Source organism: Oxyura jamaicensis, chromosome 3 (genome assembly GCF_011077185.1).
Source record: "Oxyura jamaicensis isolate SHBP4307 breed ruddy duck chromosome 3, BPBGC_Ojam_1.0, whole genome shotgun sequence".
Lineage (NCBI taxonomy): Eukaryota > Metazoa > Chordata > Aves > Anseriformes > Anatidae > Oxyura > Oxyura jamaicensis.
In genome coordinates this window covers 15,605,782-15,622,112 of record NC_048895.1, presented here as the reverse complement: position 1 = coordinate 15,622,112, position 16,331 = coordinate 15,605,782, and the positions used below count along the sequence as shown (strand labels likewise).

General features: G+C 47.8%; 2 long non-coding RNA genes across 2 annotated transcripts in view; both read left to right on the top strand.

Annotated features, from left to right (window-relative positions):
- The window catches only part of LOC118165102, a 20,043-nt gene extending 11,695 nt beyond the window's left edge, over window positions 1-8,348 (top strand). Inside the window, exons 2-3 of the long non-coding RNA XR_004749854.1 lie at window positions 3,391-3,606; window positions 8,058-8,348. This is a non-coding gene — a long non-coding RNA (uncharacterized LOC118165102). The remainder of the gene's footprint in view (window positions 1-3,390; window positions 3,607-8,057) is intronic.
- A 588-nt stretch (window positions 8,349-8,936) lies between these two features.
- Window positions 8,937-12,377, top strand: LOC118165103. The gene is made up of 2 exons (XR_004749855.1): window positions 8,937-9,326; window positions 9,357-12,377. It is a non-coding gene; the product is annotated as an uncharacterized LOC118165103 (long non-coding RNA).
- The last annotated feature ends 3,954 nt before the right edge of the window (window positions 12,378-16,331 follow it).

Genomic DNA, 16,331 nt, shown 5'->3' with positions numbered 1-16,331 from the left:
TTCTTTTCTTTTCTTTTCTTTTCTTTTCTTTTCTTTTCTTTTCTTTTTTCTTTTTTCTTTTTTCTTTTAACCCTCTTCTTTCTGCTACTTTAATTTTTGGACCAACTCTATGATTGGATAATTATATTGGCTAATCACATTTAAACCATTTTAGCAAGATCAGATAATTGCATTCAGAGCAATTGGGCTGAAAACACACAGAATCTGGTAGGAGCATTTCACAAGAAACTGAACTGGATAAACACGATGGGTTCATGTGAGGGTACACGCACGCTTAGGGTGCACGGCTCCGACTCTGACCCCAGGGCTGGGGTTCTGTGGAAAGCAATTCTGAAGGGCAGTAGGGGAATTCCTAAATATATGGCTAGAATTTAATTAACACAAGATAAATCAAATTGAAAAGTGAAAAAAAAAAAAATCTTAGCAACTTCTCCCGATGCACTTGTCATCACATTAGAAGCAAACACAACTTTTATTTCTACATAGTTTCAGTGAAATCCAAGTTTCTAATGAACTGTTGCCATCCGGTGTCTAGCTGTAGTCTTGGTTCTCTTCTAGCCAGCAGGAATACAGAAGCTGCCTTTTAGCTTTGTGCATATTCAGAAATAATTTTCGGGGACCTTATAGCCTACTTTGTCAACTAAATAGCCGGCATGATGGGAAGTGGGACAGTTTTACCCAATTTCTTGTTGCTGGCTCCTTCCTAAGCCCTCCCTGCAGCTGGCTCCTGCATGCAGAGCTTCCTGCAGATGGAAAGGCTGGTGGAAATGTTTCAGATTTTGGTGAAACATTTCTGGACAAACCAGGAGGACACCCAGGTGCACGTAGAGCCATCACGGCATCCCATACGAGTTGCTTGCTGTCATCCTGCTTGTCAGGACCTCATGACACACAAGAAATTTCACCTCTCTAGCACTCTGCTTCAGTCCTGGTGAGGAAACTCAGTGAGTTTCCTCAGTGGAGAGGAAAGTCCTCTCATTTTCTGCTCTAAGGGAAGGGTTAACTGAAGAGCAGACAAGAGCTGCATGGCGAAAGACCACTAACAACATCTGCAATTTAACTAAAGCAATTTGCAGAGCCTGGGATGAAACCTGCACCAGGCTGCCTCCTTACCCATCCTTCCTCTATCTCTCTGCCCGATCTGAAAGCAAGGCACAAGGCTGTGAGTCAGAAACAGCCTAATTTGAGAAATGTTACCACCCAAAAGAAAAGGCACTGGGGCATGTGGGGAAGGGAGCGGTGGGGCAGTGAGCCTGCTGCTCCTGTTAGAGGAAGAAAGATGGGGAGCAGTGGGGCTGATCTTAGGAGAAACTGGCTCCCAAGCTCCAACACAGGTGACTGAACCACAGTTGCCTTGCTTCATTTTCCACAAAACCTGATTTCATTGCGAGGAGTTTGACTTTTCTACCAGCAAATACAAAACCTGCACCATTCTGGTAGCAAGTCCCACCAAAGTGGACCTTGCCAGTTGGCGCTCCCTTGCTGTTGAGCGCCGTTCACCCAAGCAGAGCAGATGCTGTGCAGAAGAGGGTGAAGGTCCAGCCTGCGTGGTTTTCCCAGCCCTGTGCCCCAGGGTCTCCACAGGAGGGAGCACAGAGGCTGATGTTGCAATGAAGTCTTTGCTGGGGTGCATAAAGGCAGCGTCTCGGGGAAATGGCTGTTTTCTCACACCCAGAAATCTCCCCCCAGGACAACAGCCCCTTGTTGCTCCCATCTGGTCCTGGTGAAACGAACCTAGCTGGAGCTACACGGAGGCATGTGGCACCACTGCCAGCAAGCAGACCGAGCCAGCCCCTAGCTCGTGTGAGAAAACGTGCACCCACTGGTCTCTGAGGACGGGCGGATTTATGCAGACCAGAGAATATAAAGAGCTGGCATAAAATCCACAGAGCTGTTTGCTTTAAAATAAAGAAGAGCAGGGCAATCACTGGCAGGGCCATGTCCTTTGGTCGTTCTCCCATAAACTTTTTCCAAACATCTTCTATAAGGACAGATAGTTCCTGCATCACCCTAGGGTAAAAGACAGGTTTCTGTGGTCCCGAGGACGTTGTATCTGCTGAGGGAAGCCTGGTCCCACATCACCATCACAGGCAGGGCCACCACAAAACCTCGGTTGCCCCTGCTAGTGCAGACCCTGTCGCGTGACATTGAGCATTTCCAGCTCGCAGACTCACTGTGTTTGCTTTCTGTTTCCCAGGCATGACTTACGTCCTTGCTGATGGCGGTGTCCACACAGCCAGCGTGCCAGGCTGGGCACAGCCTGTCCCCTGTCTCTGCTCCAGTTTCCTCACTCGGACCTTCGTCTGCCTCGAGGAACCTGAACTGGCCAAGATGTGTCAGAGAGCAGAGGACCCTTGGATGAAAAGCCCTCTAGGGAGACAAGGTATTGTTGTTTTACATCCCCTCCATTACCCTGAGGGTAGCAGGGTCCCACTTTATTTAGGCTGCCTGAGCGATGTGTGAGCACACAGTGTTTTGTCCTAGCATCATCATTAAGGGTCATTTTCATTGAGGGTAAAGGCAGGACTTGCCCGAATGGCTGTAACCCTGTCCTATTTGAAGAAGCAAACAGAAGTGGTAATTCCCCTCCTCGCCTCTATGTATTTGTGTTTTGCTCCATGGATTTGAAAGCTGGTCCCATTCCTTAAAGCAGGGACAACTTTCCATCCAGCTGAGCAGCACTGCAAGCCTAAACTGGGTTGGCCTGTGAAGCCTAAGAAGCTCCTACCTTAAACCTCTCACAAGCACCCAGAGCAGAGGCAGGAGACACTGACACCTCCTGGCGTAACGCATCACTTGGAAATGATTCACCAAAACTGGAAACTGCTTCGGGACATACCAATACGGCGCGCTATTTCTGCTCTGGTGCATGGGCCACCTTGAAACATGTTGATGCTTTGAGATGCCAGGAGCTCCTGTATTTTTATCTACTCACGGTCAGTTCACATTAGCAGAAGTTTTGCAACTGGAGTTAATTAGGGCGAGTTTCCTGTAAGAAAGTCCTACAGCAGATGAAAGGCAGACCCACCTAGCTCCCTTGCATCTCTAGTAGAAGAGAAATGTAAAGGAAAATTATTGCAACAGAGGTAAATCCAGTTCCATATCTCTTGTTATTAAGAGTGAGCCACAACACCGAGCCCCAGGCAGTACAGGTATTTAAAACTTGTTTGTAAGAGAGTGTCACAAATTAGTACAACCCTCAAAAAGTGGACAAGCAATTAGTCTGTGCTTTGCAAGACAAAAGGACAACAAAGTAGGAGCCATCCCAACTTTTTCTAATTGATGCTAATTGATGCTTCTTGGTCCTTGAAACAAACAAAAGGCTGAGAAGAGCACAACACAACCCAGGCTCAGCCTTCAGAGTAACTTTATCATTTCTGATTTTCCTAGAAAAACATCCTCGAGGCAGCCCGAAGCTGGCTGCACGAATCCCCCTGCGCTTAACTTTCCTTTCGAGATGGAAAGCAAAGATTGGAGCAGTAGAAGCGGAGCTATTTTGGTGACATAGTGCCACCCACTGTCGGAGGGACAGACAGCACCCTGGTCCTGCTCGGCCATGGGCTGCGTTTGCTGTTTGGAGAGCTGTGTCTGCAACATATAATTCAGGTATCAGACGTCTAAGATATCTATAAAGCAGCTATATGCATGCAGCGGGGTATATACACATAGCTGTACGTGTGCTGATGGCCAAGGCGGCTGTGTTGTCCTACTGGAGATGCTTATGCTCATGAATAGTCCCAGTCTGGATGGGGGACAGAAACCTGGTGTGTAGCCAGGGGCTGTGCACAGCCTGGGAGAGGAGCCCTCAGCGGAAAAATCTGGGGCAAGTGATTGTGAAAACGTGTCAGGTAGGTGGCAGTCCCCCTCAGTGTCCTCAGACGTGGAAGGGATGGGTGAGAGGTTGGCATGGGGGAGAGGGGTGGTGATTTTGTATGGATTTGATGTGCACTTTGATTATTGGTTGCTCGTGCGTGTTGGGATGGGGAGAACTATTTGATGGAAAAATTGACCCAAAGAACCACGCCATGCCTGGGGCTGTGCCATTGTATGTCCACAGTAGGGTAGATATTTCCACCTGTCTTACGAGGAGCTCAGACCAGAGCATGCCAAGGCATCTCCAAACTAATAAAATGCCACGTCCTGCGAAAAGATGGAGTGGCATTGCTCTATATGCCCACCAAAGGCAAACCAAGAAGACTTTTCCAAACTGTAGAGTGGAGTGTGACCTGGTGAGCAGTGAGCTCTCGCAGGATGGTGTGTGCTCCTCCGCAGAGATGCCCTCAGAGAAGAGATCTTTCATTAAGATTGTCATTCACTACGATTTCCATCCCCGCAGAGGCCGCCTCCTCGGCAGGCGCTGTCTCCAGGGGAGGGAGAGGTTGTGAAATATTCATACATCAGAAGAATTGCATTGGTGAGCATGGACCGCAGAGCCAGAACTGTCTGAAGGGGTGTGGGGTGTGCGGGAGAAAACAATAGCAGTGAAGGAGGGGAAAAAAAAAAAGTCAGAATCCAGGATGTGAAAGGTGAGCCTACCCCTTGTCCAAATGCTCGCTGAGCCCCCTGCCAGGCTGGTGATGGTGAGGAGCATCCCAGTCTGGTTTCTGGTGGCTGCAGAGCTGCATGAGCCCACTTCAGGGTAGGAGAATTGGCTGGCTCAGAGCATGTGAAGCTAATTGATTTTCTCCTCATGCAGTGATGGCTAAGCAGCTTTTGCATTCATGCCTCTGAGAGTCTGAGGAATAACCTCACCAGAGCATGCATGAGAGGCCAAACAGCCCCTAAACCAGCTCTGTGTCACAGGCTTGATGCCTTGGGCATCTCTTCAGGGGCTCCCTCCTCTGGGCTACCACAGTTTCAAATAACTTTAAGAAAAAGAAAAAAAGAAAAAAAAAATAAATAAAATATAATAATAATAATAATAATAATAATAATAATAATAATAATAATAAAAAAAAAAAACAGGAAAAAACACACATTTAGGTATCTTTGGTCAACTTGGATTGAATTAAGAGTGACACGTGCATGTGCTCACAGCCAGGGCAGCTGTGTACATGTCCTTTCCATGTAATGCTGGTGCAAAGCACGGCATGGATAAGGGTCAGACAACCCCGATGCCCTTGGATTTGAGAAGGCCAGCAGGAAAGGCAGCAGAGAACAGTGAGGTCCAGCGCTCTGGGAGAAAAGCTGAAGCAGCTGATTTAGGTTGGAAAGCTGTGCAAGGGCATTTCCATGGGGAAATACACTCGTCCAGCCCTCGGGTATCTCAGCACACAGCTGCAAATCCTTTACATCCTGGTGGACCAACCTTACCCCGCAAGCATGGTTCAAGACCTCCCTGAAAGATGCACATTTCCTCCTAAACCATATGATTTCCTTCCAGTACTCTCTGTGTCTCACACTGAGGACTTGATTCCTCCTCAGGTTCCATAAGCTATCTCTATAACAGCGAGAATAATAGTAAACCCAAGAATAATAATATATATATATATATATTTAATGCTTTAGAGTGATTATTAGGACCTGCTGCTCTCTGTTGCCCACCATTGCTTTTAATTTGCCGGGATGCCTACAGGGAAGCCATCTCTGCACATGCTTTCTCGAGGGGGTCGTTTTTCCCCCGCGAAGGAAGGATGCTCACGGCCTACCGACGCCAAGCTGCGTCCGACCAGCTCGCTCCTCGCCTCCCTCTTGGGAAGCATACGCACGCTCGCACGCCGCAGGAGCAAGTTTTGACTATTTTAGGGCCTGAAATTTCCCGGTCGGCATGGCAACTTCCGACTCCGCACCTCTGACGGAAGAGGCTTAAAATAGAAAATCCAGAAAAGCGGCAGCAAGCCTGGCTCCAGCACCACCAGCAAGAAGCCCGGGGTGCTGCAGGCAGGACCTGGCCTCTTGGGGTCAATGAGGACAACCCGTGGGGCCGCCACCTCAATGACCACATTTTTTAAACTTCACCTGAACCTTCTTTTTGGTTGGAAGGTATCCACTCCTACCACCCCTTCTTTGCTCAGCAAAGCTTCAGTTCCTTATTCACGACCTATCCATGGCCACCAAACCTCCATGGATGCTGGCTCCATCCCAGATATATTTTCCAGTAGACCTTCCAGGGACTGCCATTTTGAGGAAGCCTCCCCAGCCCTTCGAGGTTCCTTTTTATGATTACTTTGGTTCAGTTTGGAAAACCCGTTAATTTTTACAATCGTTTTTCCCCTAACCATTTTTTTTCCGTCTCACACATAAACAATCGCGATCGCGCGGGGCGAAGCAGGCATGTGGTGCGTCTCCTCTAATCCCCGCTTAACCTAATTCATTTTCCGTCTACGAACCAAACTCCACGAGATTCATTGAAGGAGCCTGGATTATGTCTCTGTCAGCCCACAACGCTCGCGTAGGATTAGTGAATAAAAGACCTAGAAGTTCTCCGTGAGCCGCTAAACCTGCAGCAGCCCAAACACCTAGAAAATCCCCTTCCGATCATGGAAACATCACCGGTGGTGCAGAGCCCGGTCCTCGGAGATATTTCACGTCTTTGAGGATCTGGACCTCTCTGTTGTGTTGTGTTTCTGTTGTTTCTGTTTGTTTGTTTTGTTTTGTTTTCCCCTTTACTCCTCTTTTGGGCCCAAAGCTTTCTGGAGAGTTCAGTGGGCGAGCCTGGGTGGGTATGGGTTTTATTTGGCTTTCTGGTGGGAAATGCAGGTGAGCTGTGATCAGCCAGCTGAAGCTGGAAAAATAAAACCAGACTTCTGCGCAGTGAAGAAGGGCCCATTTTGTACAAGCACAATCGCTGCTGCTTGTTGTTGCTTCTAGGAGAGCTAGCTGACATTTTTTCAATCAAAATGCTTTCCACTTTCCCTTCAGTTGATGCTTTATTTTTCTTTTTTTCATCAAGTTTTGGCAGGAAAACCTTATTTAATGCACATTGCTTTTTTAAAACAATTTATGCGCTTTCACTTCAATGTGTTTTTGGAAGTGCAACCAAATGTCCGAACATTTTATTTCTCCTTTATGCAACCGTGCAATGTATTGATATAAAATCAATATTCTTTGATATTCTCTTTGCCCTGGCTCTGTTTTACTCTTTCCCATCCCTTTAACAAGGCATCTCAGGCCAGAGCTTGCTGCAATCTCTTGGCTCCAGGGGGAAGAAGGAGAGAGCTGGGTGGATAAGCCCTTCCCAAGCACAGGGGAAAAGGCTGAGCTCCTCTTGCAGCTGTTTCCAAGCCTTTTAGGGTACACAAACTCCCCTAAAAGCTGCCAGTGGAAATGGGGACCAATGCATCTTACCCAGCTTGGTAAGCTCGCAGTGTCAGGAGAGCTGCTGTGGCCTCAAAGACCGAGAGGTGGCTGGAATATCAAGAAACTGAATTTCATGGGGTCACTTCCAACCTCCAACCGCAAGGCAATGCTTCCCCAGAAGAGTGAAGCAGGAGAGGAAATGCAAGCGACAACTGGACCCAGCTATCACTTAAACAAGATTTTATTTCTAATGAAAATTCCCCGGGCAGGTTTTACAGGCTGCTCAAAGCGCACTCCATACCTCAGGGGTGGTCTGATTATTCAGAATCCCCTCTCTCCCCTCCCCAAATACACATCCAATGCTGCGAGCCGGACATCTGCCAGGGAAGGATGACGTGACAAAGGGAGCGAACATAAATCACAGCTGCTCGTTGCAAAGCTGCGTGTATCTGTCCTTGCCCTTTTGTGCCTTCACCTTCAGTCCGTGGCTTGCCCGTTCGATCCATCTCCCTGTCGTTACTGCTCTTTTCGCCTCTCTCCGTAGTGCTCCCCTTTCTGCTGCCTGGAAGCACAGCCTCTTCTTCCCCGTCGTCAGCCTGGCTTCTTGTGTCTCTGTCCTTGAGCATCTCTGGCCTTAATCTTTGCCATCCTTTTTTATTCCTCCTTTTCCCCCTCCAGCATCACCACCCTCCTTACCTCTGCCTTTGTCTCTGTGAGCAGACACACATGAAATATTTCCCTGTCACCGTGCTTTTCAGATGTAAACTAATTACAGTCCACGGGCCAGCGGGTCAAAGGTATTATCCTTGTTTTTGGAGCAGGCAGACTGCAGCTCTCCATCCCGCTGTGTCGATGCACACACACACAGAGAAAGGATGACGTGGGTCAGAGCCATCACGCTGAGGACCCACGGCCCAAAGTTTTGTCCCCTTTGCAAGCACGGTCTGCTCGAGAGAAAACCCTCACCAGCTGCAGCTCAACATCACGAAATATCCTGGAAAGAAAGCTGCCAACCATGGGGTCATCTCCTCAGCCCTTAACACATCGACCAGCCCTGTACGTGGCAGCAGATTTTTATTTTTATTTTTTTGCCGTTTCTGGATGGTGGAAAACATGGGATCTCAGTGCCAGCAGATCTTGTTAACAAACTACTCAAGTGCTCGCGTGAAGCACCAGGAGAGTGGGTTACATGTCTTATTGATCTAACGTCAGCCATCACCTCCAGGAATGGATGTTTTCAATAGAGAAAGCAGATTCGCAATAGGCTCAGTAGGATGTTTGGCCAGTTCAGGAGATGGTAGGGTACAAATGGCTTCCCCTAATGAGATAAAACTTACAGGCAAGATCTAGCAGAGAATTACCCTGCTACGATCAAGGTGTTATGACACAGCCATGGTTTACTGGATTAAAAAATCCCACTGTTACTGATTATTACTGAACATTATGATCACGATGCTGTCCCTTTGGGGAGGAGCGGTGAAACACCTGGTGAAAGGTAGTGCATGTTGCTGAGTACCTTCAAAGCTCTCGGCATAGGGTTCACTTTCCCTGTACTGAACATCTTGGCTGACGATGCCACCCCTGTGGATGGAAACAGAGAGCTAAAAACAGCACCTGGAATAAATGCAGGCAATGTGAGACAGAGAGGGCTTCCTCAGCTGAAAGAAAAAAAGAAGCCAGAAAGGGTATTGGAGAATCACAGAAAGGTTGAGGTGGGAAGGGACCTCTGGGGGACATCTGGTCCAGGCCCCTGCTCAAGCAGGGCCACCCAGAGCTGCTGGCGCAGAACCACATCCAGGTGGCTTCTGAAGATTTGCAGAGCTCTCTCCAGTAAGTCGAGGTCCCTCTTGTACTGGGGAGCCCAGGACTGGACCCAGCACTCCAGGTGTGGCCTCACCAGTGCTGAGCAGAGGGGAAGGAGCAGCTCCCTCCTCTGTTGGCAGCACTTCCAATGCAGCCCAAGAGACTGCTGGCTTTCTTTGGAGCAAAGATGCACTGCTGGGCCATGTTCAATTTGGTGTCCACCAGGATCTCCAGGTTCTTCTCTGCAGAACCATTTTCCAGACAGTTGGGCCCCAGCACTACAGGTACCTGGGGTTGTTCCTCCCCAGGGGCAGGACCATGCATTTCCACGTGCTAAACGTCATGAGAGCCCAACTCTCCAGCCTGGCCAGGTCCATTTGGATGGCAGCCAGGTCCCATCTGGTGTACCAGCTGCTCCTCCCGGTTTTGTGTTACCTGCACGTTCACTGTGGATACACCCTGTGCTGTCATTCAAGTGGCACGAGGGAGATGTTGAGGGGCGTTGGCCCCAGTACTACTCCCTGGGGCACACCACTTGCCCCCAGGTGGACTTTGTGCCACTGATCGCAACCTTCTGGACCTCTCAGATGGTTTTCAGCCCACCACACCATCCATTCCTCTAACCCGTGCTATGCCAGCTTGCCTATGGGGACGTCAGGGGAGACAGAGCCAAAATCCACACCAAAAGCAAGGTGAGACAACACCCACTGCTCCCCACTCACTGCCCAGCAACCTCGCTGCAGAAGGCATTGGGTTTGGGTAAGCACGTTTTCCCCTCCGTGTTTCTCCTTGTGCTGAAATAGCAGCAGAGCACCAGGACATGATATTTTAAGAAAACAATGAGATTAAGAGACAGACACTAAGTGTTCGCAGCGCTTCTGACAGAGATAAACTGCAGTATCGGTTTCTATCAGATTGAGAGCACGCGGCCTGCACTTCAGGGGGGAGGCTTAATGATTTAACAGGGCTTTCCCATCTCTCGCTAGCAAGCTCCAACAGCACAGATAGGCGAGCACCAAGCGGAGACAATTGCAGCTGTAAATAAATAATGAACCCGCTGCACGCAGAAGCCCTCATCCAGGAACCAAATCCTGAAGATGCTGCTCGGGCATCTTTCACACAAGACACAGGCCAGGTTTCCCCGTGCCCAATTATGTTCCACATCTCCCGGAGGAGGGATATTGTTGGTCTCTCTGCTTCCTTTCTACCACCCCTGGGGCTACAGCATGCATTTAATTTATTATTATTATTTTTTTTAGGTTGTTTCACCAGCTTTTAACGTTCATGGGAGGGTACAGGGATCACACACATGGTAGGAGGGGGCCAAAGAGGAAGGGTTTGGCTTCTGCATCATTTCTTTCTTCTTTTTATTGCCTGCCTCCTTCCACACCTTTCCCACAGTTTCTGTTTCCCAGCTAAGCTACTTTATGTGACCCTGCTAAGCAAGGACATCCCGCAGTATGTCTCTGCGTTGTCACTGCTCTGTCGCCTCCGCTCTTACCTTTGATTAGGTAGAAACCTCTAATCTTTGATGAGATGGAAAAGGAAGAAAGGCCTGAAACTCCCACGTTCCCTGTCTGCTGGGGAATAGGGACTTCGAACTCCTGCATCCTCGCTGACCTCATCACAGAGGAGGGATTCTCCTGCAAGCTTCATCCTCACTGCATAATATTGAGTCTTCAGCCGCCGAGGGCCAGCATTTAATCTTTTAAACATGACAACCTATGTGGCTCCAACAAGTCCTACCAAGACTTCTCTGCAAGGAAAAATGAAGCTTACGTGGTACCAACTGCTCTATTTCCTCTTAACTCCAGGTCATCGGCAGGTATTAACTATGACAGCTATTAGCTGTGACAGGTATTAACCATGACAGCTAATAAACACACAGTTTATCCTGATACAATTAAAGAATAGAAAAGGGGAAGAACGTGACTAAAAAGATCAAATATACAGATCAACAAAGACAAAAAGTCCTGAAAATGCCACAAAATCTACCAGCCTTCCTTATTGCTGCCACTGGGAAAAAAAAAAAGGTATTTTTAAATACAATGATAGAGGGCAGCAAATCGACCAAAGAAGGAAAGAAAGGTGTGCTTTCAACGACACCCCCGAGAAATCCTCCTCCTTGCAGCTGTCTATGTGACCATTCACCTTCCTGATTCTTTCTGAACACCCTGCTTAGACCACCGTACCAATGACAAACTCGATTGAGTTGCTTCCCTAAAATGAGGATGTCTACACTGACGTGCACCCCAGGGAGATCTGCTCCCAAATCCGACATGAGAGGCTCTGGCATCCGCAAGTTTTCCGTGACTTGTGGGTGCTCAGCATCTCCTGGGCAGGGTTTGTCCTCAAATGGCAGAAAGGAGGAAAAAAAAATCTCAAAATACAAAGTGAAACGTGCTTCTGATGCAAAATTAGCATTTGGCAGAGAAGTGACTCACAGTGACTGAGGGCTTCGTGCATCCCTTCTCTGAAGCATCCAGGATCTTTTTCTGGCTCGTGAATCACCCGAAAATGGCAGCTGAGCGTGTCTTGTCCTAAGTAAAGCTGAGAGTGTTGAGAAGATGAAGGGCTCTGCTCTGCTCTCTGAAATGGCACCGCTGGCAATGTTTGTGATGCCAGGACGAGGGGAAACAGCATCACCATGGGTTAAAACATGGGAAGTTTGATTTGCAGCGAATTCTTGGGCTTCAGAGACTGCGAGCTGACGGTGGATATAGCTGTACAGAGTGCGGGGTCCTGCGTGGGAGGGACCAGATATTTAAAAACATGCGTGCAAATAGGGATCCTTTTTGTGGCTGAAAACATTCCCCTCTGTCGGCAGAGGATTCCCTTTGGGTAGTTGCTCACCACAAAATAGTGCCTTCCCAGGCACCCTTCTACTAATCTCCCCAGCCAATATTTCCCGCACCTTCCTAGTGCAATTGCATCACCACACTGTTGTCATGGTTTAACCCAAGCTCATCCTAACGTAGCTCATGTTTTGGAAGAAATGTAGGCACAGCAGCAAAGAAGTATGCAGGGTAAATACCAGAGGTCCTCAGACTTGTAAGGAAAGAGAGAATCACTTCCCACCTGGAAGGAAAGCTGTAGGACCTTGCTGATGGAGACTCAAGGAGGAGCCCACAAAGGCTTTCTGCAAGGACGATGTGCAGTAGGATCACCTGCCTGCCCCAAAGTACCTGCAGAACATTTCTGCTGAGTGGTAGAAGAGCGATTTGAGAGCAACATCGGGCCGGTTGCACAAAGCCGCCCGCAGAAAGCTGCCTTAGCAGGACTGCCACATCGAGCTCTTCAGCTCAGCACAGCAACAAAGACAGGCAAGGGGGGGGGGGGGGGGGGGGGGCCCCCAAAGGAGTAAAATTCAAATACTGCCATTGCTTTCACGGTAATCAGCGCAGCATTATGCAGAATGATTTGTAATTTTACACTGACGGCTATTATCTTCTGGCAGCCACCATGACTGAAACAAATGTCTGATATTCCAAGGGGCTGGGTTTTTGTGTCTTTGACAAGAACCTCACCACAATAAGGAGACCAAAGAGAGGGAAACGTTGTTCTGCAGCCTCTGTGTCTACCCTGATGTATGAATTGTGGCAGTCCTTCATTGGCGCTCATTATGCTCAGTGCTGACGGCACCGCTTTGATGTCAACCTCACTTGAAATGTCTTTTGCATAGCAATAGCAGAAGCACGCCCCATGGACTTTGCTTGTAACATTCTCCTTTTCCTTCGGGTGGAGAAGTGCTATGACAGGGCACGCAACAAGAAACTCCCCAGCTTGGCCCAAGATGATGTTAGGCAAATTCGAAATATGAATAAGGGATGTCAAAGCAATATCCAGCCTCTCACTTGAGCAGAAACATCTAAAATATATATATTTTTAAATGCCTTCCAGGTAGACAAAGCAGGCAGGGAATCCCTGGATAATAAGTGATTAAAGAACTTCAGCTGTGCAGGTTCACCCCAAACCTTCTCATCTTCCTTGTGGCTCATATCATTAAAGAAGGGAGGTAGGAAAGGAAGAAGCAAAAAAAATACAAAGAATGAGAAATACCCTATTTTGTCTTGGCTTTTGTCTTGTATTTTTAGCCAAAACTCTCAGAAATCTGAATTTTGAACTGCCCGATCCTGGACAATGAATGGGATCAAACACAAAATAGGATGAGGCTCCAGAGCTGGAATTCCCCAGTTTGGGTTCATTCATAATCCGTGATATTCGTATTTCTCCTGCCATGAGGTCTTCTTTGTTCAGCCTGAGTTGCTCAGGTTCTCCCAGCAACCAGAAGGTGCTGCCATCCACAGGGATTTCCTATAGTGCTGTTTTAAGAAAATTTTAGAAATCTGAATCAAAGAAAAACTGCTTAGGCCAGCAGTTCACCCGGGTCAAGCCTGGCTAATTATCGATCAAGATTTTCATTAAATGTTCAAGTTTTGATAGAAGAAGACAGAAAAGGATTGAGTACACTGTCTAGGAAGTTATTGGAGGGAAAAAAAAACTGCCTGTCAAGCAAACCAGCTATACTTTGCCCAAAGCTGATCCACACTTACTGAACTTCATTGCTTTATAGGGATATTTCTAGTTTTCTTCTGGCTACATTTGATGGTTTATTTAAGGTGTTGTTGGCATGAATGAACTATTTCTGAGCACTTTTTTAAAGCTTTTAAGGCCTTTGCTTTTATCCTGGAAGCGTTCATGTGCCCAACAGCTGACAAGCTGTTTCCAGCTCTAGCGTCTCGTCCAATAAAATATATTAACATTCCTTACAGCCTTGATCCATTTCTGGGATGCTCAGAAAAATAAAGGGCTGCCATTCCCACCTCAAACCCTCTCACCAAGTAGTCTGCTTGGTATGTAAAAGCCCTGCTGTCCTGAGGCACCTGTGGTTTTAAGTGGAGGGGATATGATGTACTAATCACTTCAGTTCCCATGGGGCCAAAATTCAAAGCCATCCCCTGGTCGCTTCAGGAGGCTTTGGCACAAAACCAGGGCTCCATGTTTTCTGTCATTTTGTCCTTTTCTGCATACATCATCACCTGAGCAAGCACATCGGTTGTCCAAAAAGCCATCTCCTTTCACCATGCCTAAGGCACCATAAAGGGGAACAAATTCATAGAGAGGAAACACCCCATCTTATCCTGAAGCCAAGCCACTTCAGGGAGTCTTGATTACGGCACTACACGGCAGCACACCCCAAGTTATAAGTCAATTCTGTAAATCTTGCTTGACACCACTCAAAGCTCTTTAGCCCAAAAAAGACTTTCTGAAATGTTATTATTATTATTTCCCCTGGCAATTCATAGTTTTCTTTTCAGGAGCTCCCTCTTTGAAGTGTTGTCTGCTGCTAAGTCATAGAACCATAGAATAACTAAGGTTGGAAAAGACCTCCGAGATCAAGAAAGTCTGCCTATTGCTGGTCTCCATGTGTGCTCAGATGGACCAAGTCAAGGCTTCTCTGAGCAGATTCTCTTCTAGGGCAAAGTGTGGCCCAACAGAGCTCATCAGGGCAAAATAAAAGGTGAGGGAGGTCCAGCAGAGGCAGCAGAGGTGAGGACACAGCAGAGGTGAGGACATCTTTCCTTCTCCAAAGAGAGAGAATACAGATATGGTATTGCATACAGATGTGTGTTAACGTGTAGTTATTGGAGAAAAACCAATTTGCTGGATGACTAAGTGTGGCATCATTGCACCCAGGTTGCTTCCATCTTACCTGCTAGCTTATCCCACCCAATAATCCATTTTTCTTGTGGGGAAATTTACCAAATATGTACATCTCCACTCTTTCCCTAGGCATTTGCTCTTCATAAAGATGCAGACACAGGGTTTGTCCGTGGGGTCACACCTCTGAGCTGCTGTCTCCTGCACCTATTTACCTTCTGCAACGAGAGCAGCTCCTCCTGAGATTTTTTTTTTTTTTTTTTTTTTTTTTTCCAGAGAAAAGTGTCCGTAGCCACTGAGCCCCCTCTTCCCCAAGACTTTGCTTGGCCCTGGGGTCCTCTGGCATTTGAGATCTTCCTTTTGATCTCAGATTTAGCCTTGAGAAGAGTAAACTGTTCTCCGCCCGGCTGGAGCCGGCCAGAAGCTACTCCCCAATAAACATCTGGTCCTTTGTTTTCCCCAGGACTGTTATCTAGGGCATTGTTTTACCTTTCCTGCCCAGCCTCCCTTGCAGCCCCTTTTGGGGCTGTTTCTGCAGCAGGTAACGCCAACGAGCTGAAAAGTGCCCCCCAGTTATAAGCCCTAATACCAGTAGCTCCCAGTCTAGGGGATGAACCTTTACTGATCCTTTGTGTAGCCACCTCCTTGCCGCCCGCTTTCAGCAACGCCCTTCATTTGCCCAAATGGGTTTTCTGTAAAATGACCAGGGTGGGCTGCAGCACCCTGCCTTGGGGCAGCGGTTATCTGAGAGTTGGGAATAGCCCCTTTCATCTCAGCAAATTAATTCTGCAGGAAAAAGATGGTGACAGATCCGAGAGCAGCTGAGTTTATCACAGCTTTTAATTTAGAAGAAACAACCCGCTAATGTGTGCTCTGAGCAGATGGGTGTCACAGAAGCCAGGGTTTTATGAAGCGTTCCCGAATTTTCCAGACTTCTCTTCTTAAGATCTTCCCGTTACTTTTATTTAGTCCCATAGAGATCAACGAGGGGCTGTGTGAGACGTTGGGGAAAGCCTGGAGGCCCACTGGCCCAGGTTGGGAGCCTCCAGGATGCTCTACCTTCTGCCCCACGAGGATCTGCAATGGATAACCCTCTCCTACGAGCAGAGGATTTCCTCCTGGAGCCACTGCTGTGTTCACTCGACAAACTGCTTTTTCCACCAGGAAAATGCCTTCCTCAAGGGGAGGACGAAGGTCATAATCTGGTTTTGGCAGATGATGAAGAGGCTGGATTTGCAAAAGCCTCCAAAGCATTTTCTTTTCATTCCTGGAATGAAGCATAAGGAAATGCTGATTTATTTTTATTTTTTTGACTTAGATTTCAAGCCCTTTGCTTGTGCATACATCAATTTCCAAAATACCCAACCTCGCAGGAGGGTCAGCAGGATCCTGGTGTCCTCCCCCCCCGAGTACAAGTAGGTGTGAGTGGGCACGCGATAACTCATAGCCTGCCTGCCTGGCTGCTCATTTGGGGAGCTGCCTGTTGAGGCGCATAGCACCAGGAAAAGGGTTTTATTGCCAAATAATCCTTCATTCCTGAAATCCTCTGCCCCAGCACTCTGAAATACCAAGCGATAAATGCTAATTTCAGCGATTCCCAGAGCCACGTTCACAGAGCTTGTTCACAG